Raw genomic sequence first — 27,449 nt, forward strand, 5'->3', positions numbered from 1 at the left:
ATACATTGCATTCTATGGTGCCCTCTGCTGGACACAATATGAACGAACATCAACTACATTTTATTCCAAGCGTCATTCGAGAAAACAGAATGTGTGATTCTCTGTAGGGCGTTACACTACAATATAGGCTTGATTAAGTAATGCTAAATACAGGCCAATCATCTTGTTGAATGTGGATTTTAAAATCCTTGCCGTTGCTGTTTGTATAACTCTCCCTGTGTCTTTTTTTTCCCCACACAGGGAGACCTGATTGGCTGACCTCAACCTTGCCTGGAGCCATGTGACTGGATCACATAAGGAAGCGTGCTGCGGCGCTCGTTTTTTAAACATCAGTTCAATGGTGTTTGTTGTACTTTTAGTTGATTTTGCCTGGTTGTTCCGGCTGATCTGGTTCCTCCTCCCTCAGCTTCATTGAAGGCCACCCCCACAGCAAGGCTTCCTGTGGCTTGGTTGAGGGCTCACCGAGCCCACCTCCTCTGGTACCGCACGGCCAACCAACCAACCAGCCAGCCAGTCCATTGACTCCTTTGCACTGCTGAGACATTCACAGGAAGGACTAAAAGGCCCGGAATAAGGCCTGATGAGACTGGCACGTTCTGATGGGGTGAGGCCCATCGACGGCCATTTTGGAACTAGAGAGTGCAAAAGGGAGAGGAGGTTGATCAGAAACAAACAGGATTAAGTTTGAAATCACTACATGGAAATATGGACTTAATGGATTGTTCACGGATCCTGGGCCTTAAGCGCAGTAGAGTTGCAGCTTAACTTGAGGAAGTGGGTTGTTTCGTCCACCCATCAACCTACCCACTGACCCTGAGGACATCTTGAGACCTTCATTGCAATGGACCCATTTCTTTTTCGGTTGTGTCTTTTATTGGGGGGGTGTCCCCATCCCTCTCCACCACTCTGGGCTTTCTATGCAAGCCGAAGCTGCTCATCTCCATACACTGACAGAAACAGTCCTCCTCTCTGTCTGTTCAGTTTCAGGGGGAGGAACTTTCAAGTTCACAATGTTTTTGTTTTTTTGTGAAAAGTCATCATCCGCCTACTTGAGTTTGTTCAGAGCGTAAACGATATCCGTGTTCGTTTTTTTTTTTTTTGCTTTTTTTTTTTGTATGAGGCTTTTGTGCGGCGTTCGTTCCACGTCTTGGCTTGACTACCTTGTTTCCATCTCACTCTGACCCAGTAAGGAAACTCCCTTGGCTGTTTGCCACTGCTTCGAACACTACTGGCCTCTCTCAGTGGCGTCGGAGGCGGCAGCTGTGTCGCGGTTTTCCTTTTCCAAAGGGTCATCCAGTTTACAAAGCAGCACCAATGCATCCGCTACGGCTACAGCTCCCAGCTGCTCAGCGAGGGCCCAGCCTTAGAGGGAGAGGACATATCTGTGCCAGAAGGTATTTTGGCTCCGAGAGAGAAGAGGAACGGAGGGGGAGGAGAGGAGTACAGATGCACCATTCAGGGGCTCTCCAAGCTCTGTGACCCGGAAAGGGAAGGAGAAAGATGCACTGATCAGAAAGGCCGTCTGGATTCTTCAGATGCGGCCTCTGGTTCTATAGAACCATCTATCCAAGCCATCCATCCTCACTGGACACTGCAGAGGCTGGAAGAGGAGAGAGGGTCCATAGAGCCATCCATCCAGCTCTTACAGTACATATGGCATTTGTTTTGGCTGTTGTGGGCCCCAAGTGTCAGTTTGTGGACATAGAAGCTGTCTGGGACCCACAGGACTTTGTATGTGAACAGTTGGCAACTGTCTGCAAGCCACAATCTGGCTACTGCTGCTAGTCTCTCACCAAACTGCATCATGGGATGGCTGCAGTCCTCCCTCATCAGTGGACATCGAATAACACAGAGGGAGGCTCTCTCCAGAGCTGTCAATGGATGCTCAGTGGATATGGCAGCTGCTGCACTCGCTCTCCCTCTGATCTATTGTGTAGTGCTGGAGAGACGGGCAGCCTACTCCTGTATATTTATTAGAGTACTCATAGTCACGGAGTGCTGTGTTACTGGGAGTTGGCACACATGCCCCTGTACTATATTTGGAGAATGAAAGCAATTGCAAAATGGAATCTCTCCTGCGGGCCCACATCCCCACCCATCATATCTCTCTCTCCTTTCCAACTATCTCTGTCGTGTGTGTGTGCCTGCATGGTGTAAGACGGCACTGTAACGCGTTAGCCCAACACATAGTCCTTCCCAGCGGAGCAAGCCGTGTGCACGTTTGCTCAGCTCCCTCCCGCCCTTCTCTCTCTCTCTCTCTCTCTCTCTCTCTCTCTCTCTTTTTCCCCACACGCACTCACTATTGTGGTTTTCTGTATATGTGTACAGAGGAATTATTTTAAAAAGGTTTGTTCGATGCTATTGAAAAAATGTCCTTCCTACTTTTTTCTTTTTTTTGGTCTGTTAGCCTTCTCTTTTTTTCCCTAACATTCTTGATATAATATGACAAACTGTAGCTGACGTAACAGCTTTAGAATTGAAGTGTTGTGGTCATTTTTTTCCCTCCCTCCCTGGACCTCACCCCTTCAGAAGCTTGTTGTCCCCCCTCGAAGCCCAGGACGCCATTTTAGTCCCTTCTTCGCGCACGTTCCCAAGCCGCCTCAAGGAAAACAATGTCACATGTCAACATGTCATTGTGACCTTCACTCCTTTGTTGTCGTTGTTTTTCGGGTTCCACGAGATGCCGATCGCGAATGCAGTTTGTCAGCTGGGGAAGTTGGCACATGATTACTTTCTGCCGCGACAGACAAAGTAGAGGACGGGAGCGAGACAGGCTGAGAGCAGAGCTGCTGTCCAGAAGGTTTGATAGAGAGGTAAAAACACAGCAGATTCTCCCACCCGGTCCACCCCTCTCCCGTTTAATGGTGCCCATCGATCCCAACACCGCCGCACAGCGCCCGCCCCCCGCCCGCTAAAAACAGTCAATCTGATTCGCTCTGATGCTTTTATTACTCTTCATGGATCCGGCTTGCTCGGGAGCGCAGCACGGAAAGTCTGAAATAATCCATTTGATTAGTGGTTTTTGTATTGTTTTTTTTTTTACTGGGCACAGTATTTTACATTCACCATTTAGCAGGTTTTACTATATCATTTCTTCCATCCTCCCCTATTGTCCTCATCTGCTTGCATGCTCCTCCCCTATATCAAGGTGTTTTGGTACTTCCTTTATACACTATGTTTTTCCATGTGCTAACTTCCTACTGTACCACAGGTCGGTATAGTCTAATAGTAGATCCTTCCCTCTATTCACCATTCATAGTGACAATAGTGGTAGGTGGATTGTTTGTCCAGATCTGCAATAGGTTAACTAGCAATCATACCACACCAAAAAAATCATTCAGAGCTGCACCAATTTTCTATATCAATCCACAAGAACATAAAGGGATAGCTGATAGGCAGCGGAGAGGCCAGGTGTGTCATTGCACATGAAAGAACAGTGAGCACATGAAGCTCCCCTATAGATCTTGTTTAGGAACATTACAATGATTCTACCCTAGACTAGCCTACAACGCCACAATGCATTGAATAATTGCATTAATGTTTTCAAGTGACTACAACATTCTACTCTAGGCTGTAAACTGTAGTGGAAATGTAATTTCAATAACAGCGCAAAATCCCTGTTTTATATGAATGTTTTCATTCCATTTGGATCAGTTGTGGATCTGGAAAGCACAGTAGCAGGCCAGTCTAGCTATATTTCTTTCCTTCTGATACCGAATGGGCTGTCTGTTGCGGATCATCATTCTCCCAAGTGGTCCTATAATAATGTAGCCACATAGACCTATGCTCCCAGCAGGCCCAGTGAATTCCGGAAAGATTAACCTACGTTCTGCCTCCTCGCTGATCTGAACGGCTATTTCTCGTGCAACTAGAACCATAGCTCTTCAATATAGCCTAAATATTTGTCATTTCATTTTTATGTATGGCATGAACACAACCAGTCACAGCGTTTTAATCTGATTAGGCTACATCAAAGGTAGCCTTTGCACGTCGGTCCACTCTGATATAATTCCGGCATCCGAACTGTGCACTGGCTATTTTTGATTTAATTGAACCTTTTCTTTAACTAGGCAAGTCAGTTAAGAACAAATTCTTATTTACAATGACGGCCTACCCCCGAAACGGACGATGCTTGGCCAATTGTGCACCGCCCCATTGGACTCTCAATCACGGCCGGTTGTGATACACCCTGGACTCGAACCAGTGTCTGTAGTGACGCCTCTAGCACTGAGATGCAGTGCCTTAGACCCCTGCGCCACTCAGGAGCCCATTTGAGGACTAGAAAGAGCCATCTTTTACAAAACACCCAAATGTTTAATAACATTGGGAGATTGTCAAGCCAAGCCTTCGATACTGGGTACAACGTAGGGAGGGATGTGTTTTCCATTTGTCGAGATTGACATAATCCATTTCATTTTGGTGTTGAAAAACACGAAACATGATGTTGAAGGGCCCGAAATTTGTAATCCGTGTGCAGTTATGCTTTGCTTATTGGTTGCATTGGCACAGAAACCTGTTGTTGGAAAATTAGTTGCATATATTTTCTATAACTATAAGCATCAAAATGTTGAAAATCTGATTTCCCCCGAGCTGATCATTGTCTGCCGGACTCTGATTGTAGTGTAATGAGTCCGGCAGGGAGAATCTCGTCCGTGGTGGTCGGGAAAACCCTGAACCTTCTGGCCCATAGCCCTGCGTGACATCGACTGTGACGTAAAGACGGGTCGCTACAGTTATTATTATTTGTGGTTGTAATCTTTTAATGGGGGTGTTATTTCAAGGGTGTGCGCATTTTTTTTTCTAAAGTACAAGGTGAGTGTCGTGAAAAGTTGTTGTTTTTTTACGTTGTGGGGGGTGCATTTTTCTCTCACCACATGACTGTTAATGCTCAGCCATGATTGGATACTGGCACAGATTAATACTGGCACAGATTTTTCTGTTGTTGACATGTGTCCATAATACAATGGGGGAGGAGTTAGTGTTTTGGTTTTAATCCGTCTGTACAGAGTGAGACGGAAGGTGGGTGAGGTCATATAGTAATAATGTCATTTTCTGCTGTTCTACGTCTCATTGTTAAACCAGATACCCTGTGCTGGTGGCAGGCTGTTAAAAATGATGAGGGGAAGGGGAAAAAAGCACTTGATTTTATTTTTCGAGAATCTAGTTTTGCGGATCTTTTTTTTTTTTAAGTACGTTGACACCCGCCAGCCAGAGAAATTACTTGTTGATCATACTCCCACGGGCAGCCATGGTCGAGGCGTCGTCTCAAATGGTGCTTGGGTAGTCGATCCTTGTGTTCCTCCCGCCGGGGGAGGAGGGAATGTTCTTGTGTGGGATGTCCTCTTCCTGTTCTCTATTCATAACCCTGCCCCCTAAACCTCCCCTGCTCTATCACACTCAGCCCCGCCCCCAGAGCAGTGGCTCGGTATCAGTCATCGGTACTTGAAAGAAAGATGTTTACAGCTTCTTCTTTTTTTATTGCTATGTTTTGTTTAGGTTCATCCCCCACCTCTTCTCCTCCCCCGCTGTCCTTTCCCCAAGGGTTTCTCTCTTATGTAAAGTGTACATTGCCACATTTCTTTTTTTTTTATATACAATACTGTAACTTGCCTTTGTACATTTAGGCAAAAAATAAACCTTTCTATGAGACAATCACTCCTGTCCCGTCTGTCTTGTGTCCCCCCACAGGAAAGTAAAGGGCATGGATCACCATAGGTATTGCTATTGGGAAACACAGGTGCACCAACCTATCAGATTATAAGGTTATTTTTCAACATTCTGGTACTTGCTTGTGTTAAAAAAATGTTTCACCATGCCAAAACATTTCGCTGACACTTACTAACTACAGGCACACTTATAGTGCATTTTAACGCTTTTTATAAGTTGTCATAGTTCATAAATAGTTCTAGCTTCCTTACAATACATCACTATGATGCATTATAGGACCAAAGTGCATAATGCATCATAGATCCAACTTAAAAATACAGTTATAGGTGAACGCATACAATTGCAATGTTGTATTACCCAACTCAGTGGGTTGGTTACCCTATACATGTATCCGGTAGGGCTATGATGCACCATAGGGATGATGTATTATCAAGATGTTACTAATTCTGAGTTGTTATGAAGCAGGTTTTTATCATGCACTACAGGGCATTGTAAATGCGCTTTCAAGGCGTGTGTGCATCATCGAAAGCGTTACCGGAAATCCACTAGTTTATCCATTTTTAACTTCATTGTTATTCAATTGGGAACTGGTGATTTACATTTTGTGATGCAGTAGGACACATTGACCACAGAGGGGCTCTGGCTTACCGGCAGTATTCTCCTCTCCGTCCAAGTTGTAAGAGCTGCTTCTCGGGCATTCGATGAACTGCACGGTAGTGGTTTGCTTTGAAAGGAACGCTATCCAGGATATGGGCCACACTGTTTTCTTAGTCTAGTTGGGGATTCGTCAGCTCAATACCAGGCTTCTTCTCAGCTTTTTGAGAAATCAGGTGACCAAGCCTGACTGGCTCGAGATAAAAAGCGCCTTACAAACACTCCAGCCTGGTGCGCAGCGGTTGCTATGGAGACACTGTTGAAAGTTGATGGGATGAAGGAAGCCCTGTACCTGAATGAATGACCTACCCTGAGCGCAGTCTCAAGAGAATACCCCTACTGTAGGCTACTGGAGTCTTTGCCTCCGGCTGTGGTGTTTTACTTGCCAATAAATATTTAGCGTTTTTTTCCCCTCATGCGTAACTGAGAAGGAAATGTGTGATTTAAACAAAATAAGAATTACTGGTTTGTATATTTATAGTATATAGATGCATTTCCACAGATGCATCATTAATGTAGGCATGGTTCTTAAAAGGATTTGTTTTGATTCAGCAGAATCTCATAAGCTCGAAGAACCAATCACACAGGTCTGTCGGAGACAGACGGGCCGAGTGGCGAATGTGAGCCCCACCCCTCATAAGGAGCCACTCGCCCGCCCTCTGGTCATTCTTACCTCTTCCCCGCAAAGAGTCGCTAGCTAATTCCAAAATCACGCACTCGACTCTCCATTTGCACAAGTGTCCTAAAGCTGAGGGAGTGAAACATGCTGAAGGTGTGTAGGAGCTACACTGAACAAAAATATAAACACAACATGTAACAATTTCAAAGATTCTGCTGAGTTACAGTCAATATCAGCCAATTGAAATAATTGAATTGGGCCCTAATCTATACATTTCACATGACTGGGAATACAGATATGCATCTGTTGTTCAGATGCATAAAAAAAAGGTAGGGGCGTAGATCAGAAAACCAGTCAGTATCTGGTGTGACCACCATTTGCCTCATGCAGCGCGGCATCTCCTTCCCATAGAGGTGATCAGGCTGTTGATTGTGGCCTGTGGGATGTTGTCCCACTCTTCAATGGCTGTGTGAAGTTGCTGGATATTGGCGGGAACTGGAACACGCTTTTGTACACCTCAATCCAGAGCATCCCAAACATGCTCAATGGGTGACATGTCTGGTGAGTATTTAGGTCATGGAAGAACTGGGACATTTTCAGCTTCCAGGAATTGTGTACAGATCCTTCCGAAATGGGCCGTGCATTATCATGCTGAAACATGAGCTGTTGGCGATGGATGAATAGCACGACAATGGGCCTCAGGATCTCGTCACAGTATCTCTGCATTCAAATTGCCATGGATAAAATGCAATTGTGTCCGTAGCTTATGCCTGCCCATACCTTTCTGTACGAGAGTGGATCGTTACCTCCCTACAGTTGGCTTACCATGCCGATTTGATACTATAGATGCATCATCTAGCTATGTTTTGTTACGTCAAGGAAAATTTTCCCATAACACGAAAACTGTCCAGTCTCGCTGATGACTATATAATGTTTGTATAAAACATTCTCCTCATGTTGCAAGAAAGTTTCTAGAACTTTCTTGAACGGTTCCCAGAATGTTTCATTAGGTTGTGGGAACATCACAAAAGATGTTTTCCCAAAACACAAAAAACGGTCCAGTTGTGGGGATGATTCTACAATGTTTCTTTTAGAGTGCTAAAAGCATTCACCTGATGTTACAAGAATGTTCCCATAACACATTTCATCTGTTCTTTCAAGGTTTCCAGAATGTATCTTTAGGTTGTAGGAACATTGTGTGGATATGACACTAAAACTGTCCAGTGCTGACATTCAGGGTATTGTTTGTATCGAGGTGCACAAAAAATTGCTTTCATGTTCCAAGAATGTTAACAGAATAGCCTTTATGAGTTCTTAAAGGTTCCAGTGTGGGTACATTACAAGAGAGAGATTCCCAAAACACAAAATATGCCCCATATACTACCCACCACTGCGACCTGTATGCTCTTGCTGGCTGGTCCTCGCTTCATATTCGTTGCCAAACTCACTGACTCCAGGTCATCTACAAGTCTTTGCTAGGTAAAGCCCCACCTTATCTCAGCTCACTGGTCACCATAGCAGCACCCACCTGTAGCATGCGCTCCAGCAGGTATATTTCACTGGTCACCACGAAAGCCAATTCCTCATTTGGCCGCCTTTCCTTCCAGTTAATGACTGGAACGAATTGCAAAAATCACTGAAGCTGGAGACTCATATCGTCCTCACTAACTTTAAGCACCAGCTGTCAGAGCAGCTGAAAGATCACTGCAGCTGTACATAGCCCATCTGTAAATAGCTCATCCAACTATCTCATCCCCATACTGTTATTTATTTATTTTAGCTCCTTTGCACACCAGTATCTCTACTTGCACATTCATCTTCTGCATATCTATCACTCCAGTGTTGAATTTCTAAATAGTTATTATTTTGCCACTATGGCCTATTCATTGCCTTACCTCCCTTATCTTACCTCATTTGCTCACACTGTATACAGACTTTTTTCTATTGTGTTATTGACTGTATGTTTTGATATTCCATGTGTAACTCTGTGTTGTTTGTGTCTCACTGCTTTGCTTAATCTTGGCCAGGTCGCAGTTGTAAATAAGAACTTGTTCTCAACTAGCCTACTTGGTTAAATAAAAAGGTGAAATAAAAAAATACAAGGAACGTTTTGTGCACCCTGATACAAACATTATCTGGATGTTAGCATTGGACAGTTTTTGTGTTTTGGGGACCTATCTCTTGTCATATCCCCCAAATGTTCCCAAAAGAACTTTTAAAGATTTTTCACCCTGAAAATAACTTTGCATAATCATCCGCACAACTTGGTATTTTTTTGTGTTTTTGTAACATATATTTTGTCCCCACAATGTTCCCACCAGACTGTTTCCTCAAATCAAATGTATTTATAAAGCCCTTTTTACACCGGCCTATGTTACAAAGTGCTATACAGAAACCCAACCTAAAACCCCAAACAATGGAGATGTAGAAGCGCGGTGGCTAGGAAAAACTCTGTAGAAAGGCAGGAACCTAGGAAGAAACCTAGAGGAACCAGGGTCTAAAGGATGGCCAGTCCTCTTCTGGCTGTACCGGATTGAGATTATAACAGTACATGGCCAAGATGTTCAAACGTTTGTAGATGACAAGCAGTGTCAAATAATAAACATAATCACAGTGGTTGTAGAAGGTGCCAACTGTTGGTCAGCACCTCAGGAGTAAATGTCAGTTGGTTTTTCATAGCCGATCATTCAGAGTTAGAGACAGCAAGTGCGGTAGAGAGAGAGAGTCCCAAACAGCAGGTCTGAGACAGGTAGCACATCCGGTGAACAGGTCAGGGTTCCATAGCCGCAGGCAGAACAGTTGAAACTGGAGCAGCAGCATGACCACGTGGACTGGGGACAGCAAGGAGTCAAAATCAAATCAAATTTATTTATATAGCCCTTCGTACATCAGCTGATATCTCAAAGTGCTGTACAGAAACCCAGCCTAAAACCCCAAACAGCAAGCAATGCAGGTGTAGAAGCACGGTGGCTAGGAAAAACTCCCTAGAAAGGCCAAAACCTAGGAAGAAACCTAGAGAGGAACCAGGCTGTGGGGTGGCCAGTCCTCTTCTGGCTGTGCCGGGTGGAGATTATAACAGAACATGGCCAAGATGTTCATAAATGACCAGCATGGTCGAATAATAACAAGGCAGAACAGTTGAAACTGGAGCAGCAGCACAGTCAGGTGGACCGGGGACAGCAAGGAGTCATCATATCAGGTAGTCCTGGGGCACGGTCCTAGGGCTCAGGTCCTCCGAGAGAGAGAGAGAAAGAAAGAGAGAATTAGAGAGAGCATATGTGGGGTGGCCAGTCCTCTTCTGGCTGTGCCGGGTGGAGATCATAACAGAACATGGCCAAGATGTTCAAATGTTCATAAATGACCAGCATGGTCGAATAATAACAAGGCAGAACAGTTGAAACTGGAGCAGGCCAGGTAGTCCTGAGGCATGGTCCCAGGGCTCAGGTCCTCTGGGAAGGGAGGGAGAGAGAATTAGAGGGAGCACACTTAAATTCATACAGGACACCGGATAAGACAGGAGAAATACTCCAGATATAACACCCTGACCTTGACTACATGTCAACAGACTGACCCTAGCCCCCCAACACATAAACTATTGCAGCATAAATACTGGAGGCTGAGACAGGAGGGGTCGGTAAACACTGTGACTCCGTCCGACGATACCCCTGGACAGGGCCAACCTGGCAGGATATAACCCCACCCACTTTGCCAAAGCACAGCCCCCACACCACTAGAGGGATATCTTCAACCAACAACTTACTACCCTGAGACAAGACTGAGTACAGCCCGGAAAGATCTCCCCCACGGCACAAACCCGATGGGGGCGCAAAACCCGGACAGGAAGATCATGTCAGTGACTCAACCCACTCAAGTGATGCACCTCTCCTAGGGACAGGATGGAAGAGCAACAGTAAGCCAGTGAATCAGCCCCATAATAGGGTTAGAGGCAGAGAATCCTGGTGGAGAGACGGGAACCAGCCAGGCAGAGACAGCAAGGGCAGTTCGTTGCTCCAGTGCCTTTCCGTTCACCTTCACACCCCTGGGCCAGACTACACTCAATCATAGGATCTACTGAAGAGATGAGTCCTCAGTAAAAACTTAAATGTTGAGACCGAGTCTGCATCTCTCACAGGCAGACCAATCCATAAAAATGGAGCTCTATAGGAGAAACCCCTGCCTCCAGCTGTTTGTTTAGAAATTCTAGAGACAACAAGGAGGCCTGCGTCTTGTGACCGTAGTGTACGTGTAGGTATGTACGGCAGGACAAAATCAGAAAGATAAATAGGAGCAAGCCCATGTAATGCTTTGTGGGTTAGCAGTATAACCTTGAAATCAACCCCAGCCTTTACAGGAAGTCAGTGTAGAGAGCCTAACGCTGATCACATTTTTTGGTTCTAGTCAATATTCCAGCAGCCGTTTAGCACTAACTGAAGTTTATTTAGTGCTTTATCCGGGTTGCCGGAAAGTAGAGAATTGCAGTAGTCTAATCTCAAAGTGACAAAGCATGCATCATTTTTTAACAAAGTTTCTGATTTTTGCAATGTTACGTAGATGGAAAAAAGCTGCCCATGAAACAGTCTTGATATGTTCGTCAAAAGAGAGATCAGTGTCCAGAGTAACGCAGAGGTTCTTCACAGTTTTATTTGCAACGACTGTACAACCATCAAGATGAATTGTCAGATCCAACAGAAGATTTCTTTGTTTCTTGGGACCTAGAACTGGCATCTCTGTTTTGTCCAAGTTTAAAAGTAAAAAATGTCCTTGTGTCTGAAACACAGGCTTCCAGACAGGGCAATTTTGGGACTTCTCCATGTTTCATCGAAATGTACAGCTGTGTATCATCCGCATAGCAGTGAAAGTTAACATTATGTTTCCAAATTACATCACCTAGAGGTAAAATATATAGTGAAAACAATACTGGTCCTAAAACAGAACCTTGAGGAACAGAAACTTACGGTTGATTTGTCAGAGGACAAACCATCCACAGAGACAAACTGATATCTTTCCAACAGATAAGATCTAAACCAGGCCAGAACTTGTCCGTGTAGACCAATCTCTCCAAAAGAATGTCATGATCGATGGTGTCAAAAGCAGCACTAAGGTCTAGGAGCACGGGGACAAACATTAAAAGGTCATTTACCACCTTCACAAGTGCAGTCTCAGTGCTATGATGGGGTCTAAAACCAGACTGAAGCATTTGGTAAACATTGTTTGTCTTCAGGAAGGCAGGGAGTTGCTGTGCAACAGCTTTTTTTTGAGAGAGGAATGGGAGATTCGATATAGGCCGATAGTTTTTATATTTTCTGGGTCTTTTTTTGGCTTTTTCAAGAGAGGCTTTTTTACTGCCACTTTTAGTGAGTTTGGTACACATCCGGTGGATAGAGAGCCATTTATTATGTTCAACATAGATGGGCCAAGCACAGGAAGCAACTCTTTCAGTAGTTTAGTTGGAATAGGGTGCAGTATGCAGCTTGGAGGTTTTGAGGCCATTACTAATTTCATTAAAGTGTCAAGAGATATAGGATTAAAAAACTTGAGTGTCTCCCTTGATCCTATGATTGTGTTGTGCAGACTCAGGACAACTGAGCTTTGGAGAAATATGCAGATTTAAAGAGGATTCCATAATCATTATCTTTTCGTCAAAGAACTTCAAAAAATAATTTATCACTGCTGAAATGAAAGACATCCTCTCTTGGGGAATGCTTTTTAGTTATCTTTGTGACAGTATCAAAAATAGCAGTGGAGGCTCTTCGATATTGTATGGTATGTATATGATATGTGTGTCTTTCCAAACTAGTCGGAAGACTTCCAGTTTGGTGGAGCACCATTTCCGTTCCAATTTTCTGGAAGCTTGCTTCAAGGCTCTGATATTTTCTGTATTCCAGGGAGTTAGTTTCTTATGACAAATGTTTTTAGTTTTTAGGGGTACGACTGCATCTACAGTATTACGCAAGGTAAAGTTCATCGGTTAGGGGTTAACTGATTTTTGTACTCTGACGTCCTTGGGTAGGTGAAGGGAGTCTGACCGCTCTTTCCTGTGGATTTCTGAACATAACGTGCCAAACAAACGGAGATATTTTGGATATAAAAATAATCTTTATGGAACAAAAGGAAGATTTGTTGTGTAACTGGGAGTCTCGTGAGTGAAAACATCCGAAGATCATCAAAGGTAAACGATTAATTTGATTGCTTTTCTGATTTTCGTGACCAAGCTACTTAATGCTAAGTGTACTTAATGTTTTGTCGTGCGATCGATAAACTTACACAAACACTTGGATTGCTTTCACTGTAAAGCATAATTTAAAAATCTGACATGACAGGTGGATTAACAAAAGGCTAAGATGTGTTTTCCTATATTGCACTTGTGATTTCATGAATATAAATATTTTTAGTAATACTCATTGAATGTAGCGCTATGCTATTCAACGGTTGTTGATGACACTTATCCCGTTAACGGGATTGCAGCCATAACAAGTTTTAAGATCCACAATACTTATTCCACAGGACAAAACTAGGTCCAGAGTATGACTGTGGCAGTGAGTAGGTCAGGAGACATGTTGTACAAAACCCACTGAGTCGATGATGGCTCCGAAAGCCTTTGGAGTGGATGTGTGCACTTTTCCATGTGAATATTAAAGTCACCAAAAATGTGATTATCATCTGCCATGACTACAAGGTCCGATAGGAATTCAGGGAACTCAGTGAGGAACACTGTATACGGCCCAGGAGGCCTGTAAACAGTAGCTATAACAATGTATTGAGTAGGCTGCATAGATTTCATGACTAGAAGCTCAAAAGAAGAAAAGTATTTTTTTGTAAATTGAAATCTGCTGTCGTAAATGTTTGCAACACCTCCGCCTTTGCGGGATGCGCGGAGGATTTGGTCACTAGTGTAACCAGGAAAAGAGGCCTCATTTAACACAGTAAATTTATCAGGCTTACGCCATGTTTCAGTCAGGCCAATCACATCAAGATTATGATCAGTGAGCAGTTAATTGATTATAACTGTCTTGGAGGCGAGCAATCTAACATTGAGTTGCCCTATTTTGAGATGTGAAATATCACAATCTCTTTCAATAATGACAGGAATGGAGGAGGTCTTTATTCCAGTGAGAATGCTAAAGCGAACACCATTTTGCCCAACCTAGATCGAGGCACAGACACGGTCTCAATGGGGATAGCTGAGCTGACTACATTGACTAGCTGAGTTTACTATGCTGACAACACTGACTGTGTTAAGGGTTCCAACCAACACGGTGAATGTTTAAATTATGTATTCAATATAGACAACAAAAATACAATAACTTTTGTGTTATTAGTTTAAGCACACTGTGTTTGCCTATTGTTGTGACTTAGATGAAGATTGGATCAAATGTTTTGACCAATCTATGCAGAAATCCAGGTAATTGCAAAGGGTTCACATACTTATTCTTGTGACTTTACATACAGTGGGGAGAACAAGTATTTGATACACTGCCGATTTTGCAGGTTTTCCTACTTACAAAGCATGTAGAGGTCTGTAATTTGTATCATAGGAACACTTCAACTGTGAGAGACTGAATCTAAATACAGAAAATCACATTGTATGATTTTTTAAGTAATTAATTTGCATTTTATTGCACGACTCAAGTATTTGATACATCAGAAAAGCAGAACTTAATATTTGGTACAAAAACCTTTGTTTGCATTTACAGAGATCATACGTTTCCTGTAGTTCTTGACCAGGTTTGCACACACTGCAGCAGGGATTTTGGCCCACTCCTCCAGACAGACCTTCTCCAGATCCTTCAGGTTTCAGGGCTGTAGCTGGGCAATACGGACTTTCAGCTCCCTCCAAAGATGATCTATTGGGTTCAGGTCTGGAGACTGGCTAGGTCACTCCAGGACCTTGAGATGCTTCCCGTGGAGCCACTCCTTAGTTTCCCTGGCTGTGTATTTTGGGTCGTTGTCATGCTGGAAGACCCAGTCCATGACCCATCTTCAATGCTCTTACTGAAGGAAGGAGGTTGTTGGCCAAGATCTCGCGATACAGGGCCCTCATCCATCCTCCCCTCAATACGGTGCAGTCGCCATGGCCTCTTTGCAGAAAAGCATCCCCAAAGAATGATGTTTCCACCTCCATGCTTCACGGTTGGGATGGTGTTCTTGAAGTTGTACTCATCCTTCTTCTTCCTCCAAACACGATGAGTGGAGTTTAGACCAAAAAGCTATATTTTTGTCTCATCAGACCACATGACCTTCTCCCATTCCTCCTCTGGATTATCCAGATGGTTATTGGCAAACTTCAGACGGGCCTGGACATGCGCTGGCTTGAGCAGGGGGACCTTGCGTGCGCTGCAGGATTTTATTCCATGACGGCGTAGTATGTAACTAATGGTTTTCTTTGAGACTGTGGTCCCAGCTCTCTTCAGGTCATTGACCAGGTCCTGCCGTGTAGTTCTTGGCTGATCCCTCACCTTCCTCATGATCATTGATGCCCCACGAGGTGAGATCTTGCATGGAGCCCCAGACCGAGGGTGATTGACTGTCATCTTGAACTTCTTCCATTTTCTAATAATTGTGCCAACAGTTGTTGCCTTCTCACCAAGCTGCTTGCCTATGACCAAGCTGCTTGCCTAGCTCTCTGGTCTTGGCCATTGTGGAGAGGTTGGAGTCTGTATGATTGAGTGTGTGGACAGGTGTCTTTTATACAGGTAACGAGTTCAAACAGTTGCAGTTAATACAGGTAATGAGTGGAGAACAGGAGGGCTTCTTAAAGAAAAACTGTGAGAGCCGGAATTCTTACTGGTTGGTAGGTGATCAAATACTTATGTGATGCAATAAAATGCAAATTAATTACTTAAAAATCATACAATGTGATTTTCTGGATTTTTTTAAAGATTCCTTCTCTCACAGTTGAAGTGTACCAATGACAAAAATTACAGACCTCTACATGCTTTGTAAGTAGGAAAACCAGCAAAATTGGCAGTGTATCAAATACTTGTTCTCCCCACTGTATCTCCCTGGCATATTGCTTAATATTATGCAGCAGCATACAAGACATATTTGGACTCATCTTGTGCTCATTTCAACAGGAAGGTCCTTCTTTTGGGCTCTAGAAAGAGGCCCGAGTTCCCGACTTTGAATTTACGAGTTGGATGAATAATCGTCCGTATTTTACCAGTCAGAGCAAAAAAAATTCTGTTGTCTTGAACTCAAAGAAGTCTGAGATTTCCCAGTTCGAGTTTCCAGTTGTTGTGAATGCGGCAGAAGTCATGCTGGATTGACAGAATGGCCAATGTAATCACACTTTACCAATTGGATATCATGAAATTGGGGAGCAAAAGGGGGTAAAAAAAAGAATAATTTAAAAGGATAAACAGTTACACGCCATGGGCCAGAAATGACTATCTTGTCTCAATGCTTCAACTCCCCTATGGACTCGGTGAAGGTCGAGAGCCAAGCCGCACTGTTTCTTGACACTGCTCGCTTAACCTGGAAGCCAGCCACACCAAGGAAGGAAACAGCATTGAAGTCTATGGCAGCACCCAAGGGACTTGAATTTTTTATCTCTACCCGTAGACTTTACGATGACGTAGTGTCCCCATGAGCGACAGAACATGGAGCCAATCACGGTGCAACTAGAGAACATTACCAACCCCTACGCTCCGTATTTTCTGCTGGCTGCCTCACCACCACAGGAAAAAAACTGAGCTAGGCTGAAACACCTGCATTTTTGATGCAGCTTTATTAACTCAATGGTTTATTTTTACATTGTTTGCAAAATGATATGTAACATGTATTAATGCCAGAAAAACATGCAAAACGGGCACTTTTTTATTATTATATATATATATAAATGTATTTGCCAAACAGGTGGGTCCCAAAACAGAAGGGGGGCTCAATCATGTATTGATAAACAAAATATTGAAGAGCAATTTGTCTTTTGGATAGAACTGTGGGCTGAAGAGATTGGGGTACCTTGTGAGGATCCAGCGACGAGTGACTAATCTGCCTTTGTACGCTGGCCAATAGTACCGATGGCAATCACTGGATAATAAAGTGGATGAACTAAAAGCACGTATATCCTACCAACGGGACATTAAAAACTGTATGACAACATGAATAACATACAGCTGGCGGGTTATACACTGTATCGGCAGGATAGAACAGCAGCCTCTGGTAATACAAGGGGTGTCAGTCTATGTATATTTGGAAACAACAGCCGGTGCACGATATCTCTAGGTTTTTCTCGCATGAGGTAGAGTATCTCATGATGAGCTGTAGACCACACTATCTACCTCAAGAGTTTTCATCTGTTCTTTGGCACTGTCTATTTACCACCACAAACCGATGCTGGCACTAAGACCGCACTCAATGAGCTGTATACGGCCGTAAGCAAACAAGAAAATGCTCATCCAGAGGCGACGCTCCTTGTGGCCGGGGAATTTAATGCAGGGTAATGTAAATCCTTTTTAATCAAATTTCAACCAGCATGTTAAACGTGCAGCCAGAGGGGAAAAAACTCTAGACCACCTTTACTCCACACGCACAGTGTCACGCATACTCCCTCTCTGGTCTCTAGGTCATCAGGCTGCAGATTATCAGGCATACCTGCCACCATCGTCTCGCTCACCAGTGCCTCATGACACTCACCTGGACTCCATCACCTCCTTGATTATCTTCCCTGTATCTGTCACTCCCCTTGGTTCCTTCCCCAGGCCATTGTTTCTGTTTCATGTCTGTGTGCTGTTAGTGTTCCTTGTTTTGTATTATGTTCTGTTTATTTTATTAAAACACTCCCTGAACTTGCTTCCCAACTCTTGGCACACTTGTTACAGAATAACACCTCACCTAAGGGAAGCATCAGGGAGTGTTTTTTGTTTTTGAGTAAATGACGTCGGATCCGGGAACTGCTACAGACTCTCATGCCTCAACCAGATCAGATCGCCAGGCTCCCCTGCCTCAGGAGGCCCGTTGGGCTTTCATGCCTCAGCCGGATTGCCAGGCTCCCGCGCCTCAGCTGACTCGACAGGTTCCCGTGCATCAGCTGGCGTGACAGGTTCCCGTGCATCAGCTGGTGTGACAGGTTCCCGTGCATCAGCTGGCGTGACCGGTTCGCTCCTGATCCCCGGGTTCATCCCCTTTGATGGCATCCTGCATAGAGCCGCGCACCGAGGAGAGATCTCCTCAATTTAAGGTAAGGTTTGTCCCTTATATGATCTAAATTGATATTGTTTTATGATGATACCATCTATCATTTCATATTCGTGCAAAACTCTGTAAAACAGAAAATGGACACAATTGACTGGATAGCAATCAACAAAGAGGTAAGAGTATATATGCTATAAGAATATGTTGAAGGCTAGCTGAATTGGGTGCAGATGACTGAATTGCTCACTTTTGTGTCTGTGTCTGCAGGCATACAGACGAGGAGGCATACAAAGGTATGTTAATTGGTATGTTATGCAGATCACGTGTGACATCCTCCCTTACCTCTTCAATGAAAATTACATAGGCCTCTACATTATGGACAAGGTATGTGTATGACAGTTTTTTTCATTCACATTTACCACAAAAAAACAATGTATGAATACTACCTTGTGCTTGTTTTATTAAACATCTGTATCATTTTTTTTTTAGATTCACAGGTTTCTCCCTCCCTACACATCTGATGAATATACCAGGAAACCTGTTTGATCACCATGCACTGCAAAATCCTTCTGGCTATGGATACGGAGAACATCAGCACATTAACATCATTACGCCAGAAGATATACCCATTGGACTCTGCTGAGAGTTGACCTCATATTTGGATATGTTATTCTGCTTTGCCATTAAAATCATAATAAACACTGACAACTAAAATATTGTGTTATTGTTATGCGCATTATTAATAATATTAATTATAATAATAGGAGAGGGGTAGTTAAAACGGTTCTTTGAGGATCCATTAAAAGGGGTTCTTCGAAGAACTTATAGAGGTTCCCAGCACTTTACATTTGAAGAACCCATTAATGGATACTCTAGGAACCTTTTCTTTTTAGAGTGTACAGCAAATGAGGGTGTTTTTGTTACCATAAAAGATGAATGGAGGGCGTTTCCAGGCGGGGTTGTAACACCCCACAGGCTTGTTCATACTATATAGAAATATAGTATGGCTCTGCTTTATCAATGAAAACATGCTTATACTGTATGTTGCTTTCCACAGTTTGATAATTTGTTGTGCACTCAAATCCTTGTGTGATATTTTTATGGAAGAGTATTAAGGCCAAGTGAAACAAAAGTAAACAGTGAAGGGTGGTGGTACTTGGATATTTGTTGTTGTTGCATGATAGTACTTTAAAAAAGTGACAATATTTCAAGAATAAAGTGACAATATTTCAGGGAACAAAGTCTTCCCCCAAAAATAGTGAATGAAGTGGCAATGATTCGAGAATAAAGTGGCAATATTTTGAGAATAAACTCTGTGATTTGGTTAACTGCATGACTTCCTGGCCCCCTGTTTACTGTGCGCCACCGTTGGAATGCCTGCAGTTAGATGACCTGGTGAAACTATATTTTAGAAATGGCTTTGGTAACAAGGAAATTCTTTCTTCTTTGGCACATAATAACCCCATTATTATAAGTAGGCCTATTAGGACCTGGAAGAGGTTGTACCACAGATTATTTTCAGGAGGAGGAACCAACGAAATGGACTCGGATGAGGTAGGATTTCATCTGTCTGCGTGGTTATATACATAGGTAGAGACAGGTGGGTTGTGTGTGTATGCAGGTGTGTGTACAGTGTGTGTATGCAGGTGTGTGTACACATTCCAGAGTGAAGGAAAAGCAGCCAACAAGTGCTCAGCATGTGGGAACTCCTTCAAGACAGTTGGAAAAGCATTCCTCATGAAGCTGGTTGAGAGAATGCCAAGAGTGTGCAAAGCTGTCATCAAGGCAAGGGGTGGCTACATTGAATAATCTCAAATATAAAAGACATAATGATTTGTCTAACACTTTTGTGGTTACTACATGATTCCATATGTGTTATTGATGTCTTGACTATTATTCTGCAATGTAGAAAATAGTAAAAATAAAGAAAACCCTTGAATGAGTAGGTGTGTCCAAACTTTTGACTGGTACTTTGTGTCAAAAGGTTAACTTACAAATTTGCACAAGTGTAATATGACTCATGAAATATTGATATAACATGGTTAACTAAATAGTCCATGAGTTTGGTGATGTTTGAAGGCAATTGAAGGGAGTTTTAACTAGGGCTGGGTAGTATTGATGCACAGACTGGTTCTATAGTGGTATTAAATGTTTGGTCTGTTAATTAAGGATTGGTGTCCTGCTAGCGGGACAACTTCCAGTGAAACTGGAGGGCGCGCAATTCAAATAAATAATCATAAATATTATAGATTTTAAACATTTAGGTACATATAAGTGTCTTATATCGTCTGAAAACGTAAATTATTGTTAATTTAACTGCACTGTCCGATTTACAGTAGCTATTACAGCGAAAACATCCCATGCGATTGTTTGAGGACGGCGTCCCACATCAAATATTTTTCCACCAGCACAGATTTCATACATTCACATATAACGATAAAATATTCACTTAATTTTTGAAAATCTTCCTCTGATTTGTCATCCAAAGGGTCCCAGCTATAACATGTAGTGTCATTTTGTTAGATAAAATATCCCAAAAAGTCGTTGGCGCCATCGATTTGAGTAATCCACTCGTTCAACTTGCAGAGGAAGGACTCCGAAAATCTACCCCTAAAATGTGTTTCAACAAGCCAAAATATGTTTCTATTTACTCCTCAGATACACTAAAATGTAATCAAACTATAATATTTATTTCGGAAAGAAGTATGTTCAATAGGAAACCGATTTTAGGAGGTGCGTAATGTCTTCATGGTGCCCGCAGATATGAATTTCAAAGACTACTAAAACTTTTATTTCTTATTCGTTTTTGAAGTTACAAGCCTGAAACATTGAACAGACTGCTGACACCCTGTGGAAGCCTTAGGAATTGCATCCAGGGAGCTAATTTTCAATATTCATTATTTTAACATTTCTACAAACTTCAAAGTGTTTTCTTTCCAATGGTACCAATTATATGCATATCCTGGCTTCAGCGCCTGATCAACAGGCAGTTCACTTTGGACACTTCCAAACAGGAAGTGGAGAAAAAGGGGCCTAGCCCTAAGAAGTTGTTTTTGTTTTTTTAAATTGTACCCCCTTTTCATGGTATCCAATTGCTAGTAGTTACTATCTTGTCTCATCGCTACAACTCCCTTAATGGCTCGGGAGAGACGAAGGTTGAAAGCCATGCGTCCTCCGAAACACAACTCAACCAAGCCGCACTGCTTCTTAACACAGCGCGCATCCAACCCGGAAGCCAGCCGCACCAATGTGTCAGAGGAAACACCGTGCACCTAGCGACCTGGTTAGCGTGCACTGCACCCCGCCCGCCACAGGAGCCGCTAGTGCGCAATGAGACAAGGATATCCCTACCGGCCAAACCCTCCTTAACCTGGACGACACTAGGCCAATTGTACATCGCCCTATGGACCTCCCAGTCGCGACCGGCTGCGACAGAGCCCAGAGTCTCTGGTGGCACAGATAGCACTGTGTTGCAGTGCCCTAGACCACTGCGCCACCCGGGAGGCAGCCTTAAGAAGTTTTAAATGTGATACGCAGTGTGTATAGTTAACTTTGAGTCATCTCTCTCTGCTCTCCATGGGGCTTTCCACACAAACCTAGCCCCATCCCCTTTCATGAAAGGAGCACATTTGTTTATTTTGTTTATTTGTGTTTTATTCGATTTTTATTGAATATTAAAACATACAATCTACCTGAAGTGAAGCCGCTCAATTTACGTTACATTCAGTCATCTAACAGACTCCTATCCAGAGCAACCCACAGAAGCAATCAGGGTCAACGCCCTGCCCAAGGGCACGTCGACAGGTCTCCCACCAAGTCAAAACGGGGACCCGAACCAGCGACCTATCGGCCACCGGCCCAAGCTCCCAACCGCCAGGCCACCAACCCTTCAAGGGAGAATCTATCCATGAATATTGTAGTGACCTTAACCTATCACCTAGCAACCTTGTCAAGGGGTTCAAACCTCTTGGTGTAACGGTTTAAGGTGTTGGTTTGGCAGTTTCTGGATCGGGTTCGAGTCCAGACTGGGGCTACTCCTGAGTTCGCTACATTGGTGTTAGAAGTGAGAAAGTGGATGTGGGACAATCAGAGAGGAATGTCCACTTGAGGGACTTGGTGTAGAGAACCGTGGGGACACGCTCACCCGAAGGAAGGAGGTAATGAGCGACCTTAACCCAACACCTAGCGACCACGTCAGGGGGTTTGGACCTCTTGGCGTTAAGGTTTTGGCTTAACAGTCACTGGACCCGGGTTCAAGTCTTGGTCAGGGCTAACCCCTGAATTCGCTACAATATATTCAAGCAGTGCCTCGTGCATGCGGGAGTGGTCCTTGAGTTGCCTCTCATCCCACAGACACTTGCGTAAAACCCCTGCTTCATTGTTCCTTCCTCCCCCAGTCATTGAATAGGCCTATAATTTACTTTCACTTACTGTAAAGTAAAATTAACCTTTATTTAACTAGGCAAATCAGTTAAGAGCTAATTATTTTTTACAATGACAGCCTACCAGGGAATGACAGATGTTTACCTTGTCAGCTAAGGGATTTGATCCAGCAACCTTTTGGTTCCTGGCCCAACGCGCTAACCACTAGGCTACCTGCCACCCCAATTCACCTAGAAGTTAGGGTAGTCAATCTAGTGGCTGCACAATAGCAGTGTTGTAGCAAATTTGGAGAGCAGCTTGACTCATAGCCCCTGGTCTCCAGGATCCCAAGAGAATTTGTTTTATCGGGTGTGCTCAAGTAGCCTACGCAGTGTTGGCCTACTAGACTATAGTCTTTAGAAGGATAGTTGCCATAAGGGGGAAATACTACTGTTAGCAAAGCAGCATGGATAATGTTTCAAAGATTTTTTGCAGGTGTTCCCCTTGGCTACACAGCAGCAGAACGTTGTAGTGAATTCGGAGGGCAGACTGACAGGGACTCAATCCCAGTTCTCTTCACATTCAGTGACAGTGCCAAGGGCGTTTTCTTGTTTGTGCTCATAACGTACAGTTAAAAGAGTGTATGCCTATAGTCTGAAATTGCCAGGGGAGAACGTGGTGCATGTGCGCGTGTGTGTGTGTGTGTCTGTGTGTGTGTGCGTGCGAGTTATTAGATCATTAAGATGATAAGTGTGAGTGCACAGTGACGCCTGTTTGAACGAGTGTATTAGATCATTCGATTGATGGCCATTTGTTTGTTTTGCCCCTACCTTTTACCGCCCACACAACCCGCCCGTCTCTACCTACAGTATGTATGTAACCACAGTTCCTCCTTCTGAAAATAATCTATGGCACAACCTCTTCCAGGTCCTAATAGACCTACTTATAATAATAGGATTATGTGCTATAGGAGTTCCTTGTTACTAAAGCCAATTCTAAAGTATAGTTTCACGAGGTCATCTAACTCAGGTATTTCAATTGTGGAGAGGGTGAGAGACATGGATTTAACCATATCCCCCACGTTTAACCTTGAAATATAATTGCAATTTTATTCTCTAAATGTTGATTTTCTCTAAATTAAATTGAGTTTATTCTCGAAATATTGCTACTTTTTACCACCACCCATCACAGTTTTTTTCATCAACATATCAAAGGTAAGAGTTCACAAGATTAACCAATCAGGTAATTAATAATAGCTATTAGACCAATCTATTACACTCCTTCCCCTTAAAGCTACAATATGTAACTTTTTGGGCGACCCTTACCAAATGCATAGATGTGAGTTATAGATCTGTCATTCTCACTGAAAGCAAGTATAAGAAGCGGCAAATCTGTTCTATGTGCATTATTTCTATGCTTCCTGTTCTTAAGTTTTGTTTTTGTGTCTTTTACTTTCTGTTTTGTACATCAGCTTCAACCAGCAGAAAAATATATATTTTTGGTTATTGAAAAACAAATGTCACATCGGGTTCAATGGTACAATGCTTCTCCACATTATACATTGTTTGATTTTACCAGGAGACAAAGGGCTGTGAAACATGCGTTTAATTCTGGGCACTTGAAAGATGGGATTTATACGAAGGGAACGGGGCAACAGAAGACGAACAGCAGAGGGGCTAATGATTTTGGAGATGGGAAACGGGCCGATAAACCGGTGGGATAGTTTGTGGGATTCCACACGGAGGGGCAGACCCCGGGTTGCCCGAGACAATACCGGAGGAGCCAGGGTCCAGTGGCGATCTGCTTGTCATCGATACCTGGAGGTGGTCTTGAGGAGGGCCGACCAGGCTCTCCTCCAGATACGACGACAGAGGTGGACAAACATCTGGGAAGAAGGTATTCCGACCTCTTCTTTCTGCTCAGGGAAGAGCGGCTGATACCCCAGGGAACACTAAAACAGTGATAGGCCCCTGGTAGAGCAGGGAAGGGTGTTGTGGGCGTATTCACCCCACACAAGCTGCTGGCTCCTGGTGGTTGGGTTGATGGAGACTAGGCAACGCAGAGTAGTCTCAAGGTCCTGGTTGGCTCACTCCGACTGGCTGTTGGACTGGGGGTGGAACCCGGAGGACAGGCTGGTCGACGACCCAATGAGGGTGCAGATCGCCTTTCAGAACCATGTCAATGGGCAGTCCAAGGATTCGGAAGACGTGCTGCACCATGAGCTGGGCCGTCTCCTTGGCAGAGGGTAGCTTGAGGAGAGGAATGAAGTGGGCGGCTTTGGAAAACCGATCCACAACGGTAAGGATGGCGGTGTTGCCATCAGGCGGAGGGAGACCCGTGACGAGGTGAGACCAGGGATGGTGAGGGACATTCAGAGGCTGGAGGAGACCCGCCGGAGCTTGCCGAGGAGTCTGGTTCTGTGCACAGACCGTGCAAGTGGCGGCAAAAAAAGAGTTGTCGCACAAAAGCCAGGGTCCACCGGGAGCCCGGGTGGCAGGCAAGCCTGAATGAACGGAATCTTGGGAGAGGTAAGTGCAGAAAGTGGTGAAGCCAGGGTGTTGTAGCCCCGGATAAAGTGGTGATAAAAGTTGCTGAAACCCAGGAACCGCTGCAGCTGTACTCTGGACGTAGGCAGGGGTCAATCCACCACCGCTCTCACCTTCCCGGGTTCCATCTGTATGCTCCCTGCAGCGATGATGTAAACCAGAAAGGGGATGGTGGAGCAATAGAATTCACACTTCTTTGCTTTTACAAAAATGTAGTCCTCCAGGGGCGTTGGAGAACCTGTCGGACGTGGAGCATGTGTTCATGGGTGGACCAGGAGAAGATGAGGATGTCATTGAGGTAGACGAAGATGAACCGGTTCAACATGTCATGGAGAACATCATTATCCAGAGCCAGGAACACAGCAGGGGCATTGGTAAGGCCAAAGGGCACCAGGTACTCGTAGTGGCCGAGTTGAAGGCAGTGTTACACTCGTCCCCTTCCCTTATCCGCACCAGGTGGTAGGTGTTCGGTAGGTCCAGCTTGGAGAACACGGTGGACCCCTGGAGCGTCTCGAAGGCTGAAGAGATGAGAATTAATGTGTAGCGCATCTTCACATGATGTCGTTGAGACCACCGTAGTCAATGCACGGGCGTAGGGTTTTGTCCTTCTACACAAAGAACAACCCTGCGCCGGTGGGGAAGGCAGAAATATGGATGAACCCAGCAGCTAGGGAGTCCTCAATGTAGGTCTCCATATCCTTGGTCTCCGGAAACGACAGAGAGTATATTCATCCCCGGGGCGGAGTGGTGCCTGGGAGAAGATCAATCCCGCAGTCATATAGTCGGTGCGGCGGCAGAAAAGTGGCCCGGCCTTACTGAACACCCCCCGGAGGTCCTGGTACTCCAAGGGAATGGTGGAGAGGTCCGGGGCAACTTCCGAGGCCCCAGAAAGACGTCCCGGGACAGGCTGCACTGACTTCAGGCAACGGGCGTGGCAGAACGGGATCCAGCCCATGATGGCACCGGCAGACCAGTCAATGAGGGATTGAGTCGCTGGAGCCATTAGAATCCCAATACCACGGGAATCTGAGGAGACTTAATGAGCATGAACTGGATCGTCTCGCTGTAGTTCCCTGACACACGTAGGTTCATGGGGAATGGTATTTTTATTTATTTATTTTTATTTCACCTTTATTTAACCAGGAAGGCTAGTTGAGAACAAGTTCTCATTTACAACTGCGACCTGGCCAAGATAAAGCAAAGCAGTGCAAAGCAGTGCGACACAAACAACAACACAATTACACATGGAATAAACAAACAAACAATAATACAATAGTCTATATAGAGTGTGTGCAAATGAGGTAGGATAAGAGAGGTAAGGCAATACATAAGCTGTAGTGGCAAAATAATTACAATATAGCAATTAAACACTGGAGTGATAGATGTGCAGAAGATGAGTGTGCAAGTACAGATACTGTGGTGCAAAGGAGCAGAATAAATAACAGTATGGGGATGAGGTAGTTGGATGGGCTATTTACAGATGGACAATCTACAGGTGCAGTGATTTGTGAGCTGCTCTGACAGCTGATGCTTGACATTAGTGAGGGAGATATGAGTCTCCAGCTTCAGTGATTTTTGCAGTTTGTTCCAGTCATTGGCAGCAGAGAACTGGAAGGAAAAGTGGCCAAACAAGGAATTGGCTTTGGGAGTGACCCGTGAAATATACCTGCTGGAGCGCGTGCTGCGGGTGGGTGCTGCTATGGTGACCAGTGAGCTGAGATATGGCGGGGCTTTACCTAGCAAAGACTTGTAGATGACCTGGAGCCAGTGGGTTTGGCGACGAACATGAAGCGAGGGCCAACCAACGAGAGCATACAGGTCGTATGTGGTGGTAGTATGTGGGACTTTAGTGTCAAAACGGATGGCACTGTGAATAGACTGCATCCAATTTGCTGAGTAGAGTGTTGAAGGATATTTTGTAAATGGCATCACCGAAGTCAAGGATCGTTTTACGAGGCTATGTTTGGCAGCATGTGTGAAGGATGCTTTGTTGTGAAATAGGAAGCCGATTCAAGATTTAATTTTGGATTGGAGATGCTTAATGTGAGTCTGGAAGGAGAGTTTACAGTCTAACCAGACACCTAGGTATTTGTAGATGTCCACATATTCCAAATAAGAACCGTCCAGAGTAGTGATGCTGGACGGGCGGGCAGGGGCTGGCAACAATCGGTTGAAGAGCATACATTTAGTTTTACTAGCGTTTAAGAGGAGTTGGAGGCCACGGAAGGAGTGTTGTATGGCATTGAAGCTCGTCTGGATGTTAGTTAACACAGTGTCCAACGAAGGGCCAGTATACAGAATGGTATTGTCTGCGTAGAGGTGGATCAGAGAATCACCAGCAGCATGAGCGACATCATTGATGTATACAGAGGAAAGAGTCGGCCAGAGAATTGAACCCCGTGGCACCCCCATAGAGACTGCCAGAGGTCCGGACAACAGGCCCTCCGATTTGACAAACTGAACTCTGT

At 44.3% G+C, this 27,449-nt stretch overlaps 1 protein-coding gene and 1 long non-coding RNA gene across 7 annotated transcripts in view; both read left to right on the forward strand.

Moving 5' to 3' along the window:
- znf609a (zinc finger protein 609a) overlaps positions 1-5,655 on the forward strand; it is a 167,618-nt gene extending 161,963 nt beyond the window's left edge. For all 6 annotated transcript variants that reach the window (XM_035790547.2, XM_035790548.2, XM_052465398.1 and 3 more), the window contains one exon: positions 241-5,655. The gene's annotated coding sequence lies outside the window, so the exon portion shown is untranslated. The remainder of the gene's footprint in view (positions 1-240) is intronic.
- An 11,172-nt stretch (positions 5,656-16,827) lies between these two features.
- Positions 16,828-18,849, forward strand: LOC118396104 (uncharacterized). The gene is made up of 3 exons (XR_008067546.1): positions 16,828-18,119; positions 18,341-18,378; positions 18,563-18,849. It is a non-coding gene; the product is annotated as an uncharacterized LOC118396104 (long non-coding RNA).
- The last annotated feature ends 8,600 nt before the right edge of the window (positions 18,850-27,449 follow it).

The sequence above is a fragment of the Oncorhynchus keta genome, chromosome 17, assembly GCF_023373465.1.
Source record: "Oncorhynchus keta strain PuntledgeMale-10-30-2019 chromosome 17, Oket_V2, whole genome shotgun sequence".
Taxonomy (NCBI): Eukaryota; Metazoa; Chordata; class Actinopteri; order Salmoniformes; family Salmonidae; genus Oncorhynchus; species Oncorhynchus keta.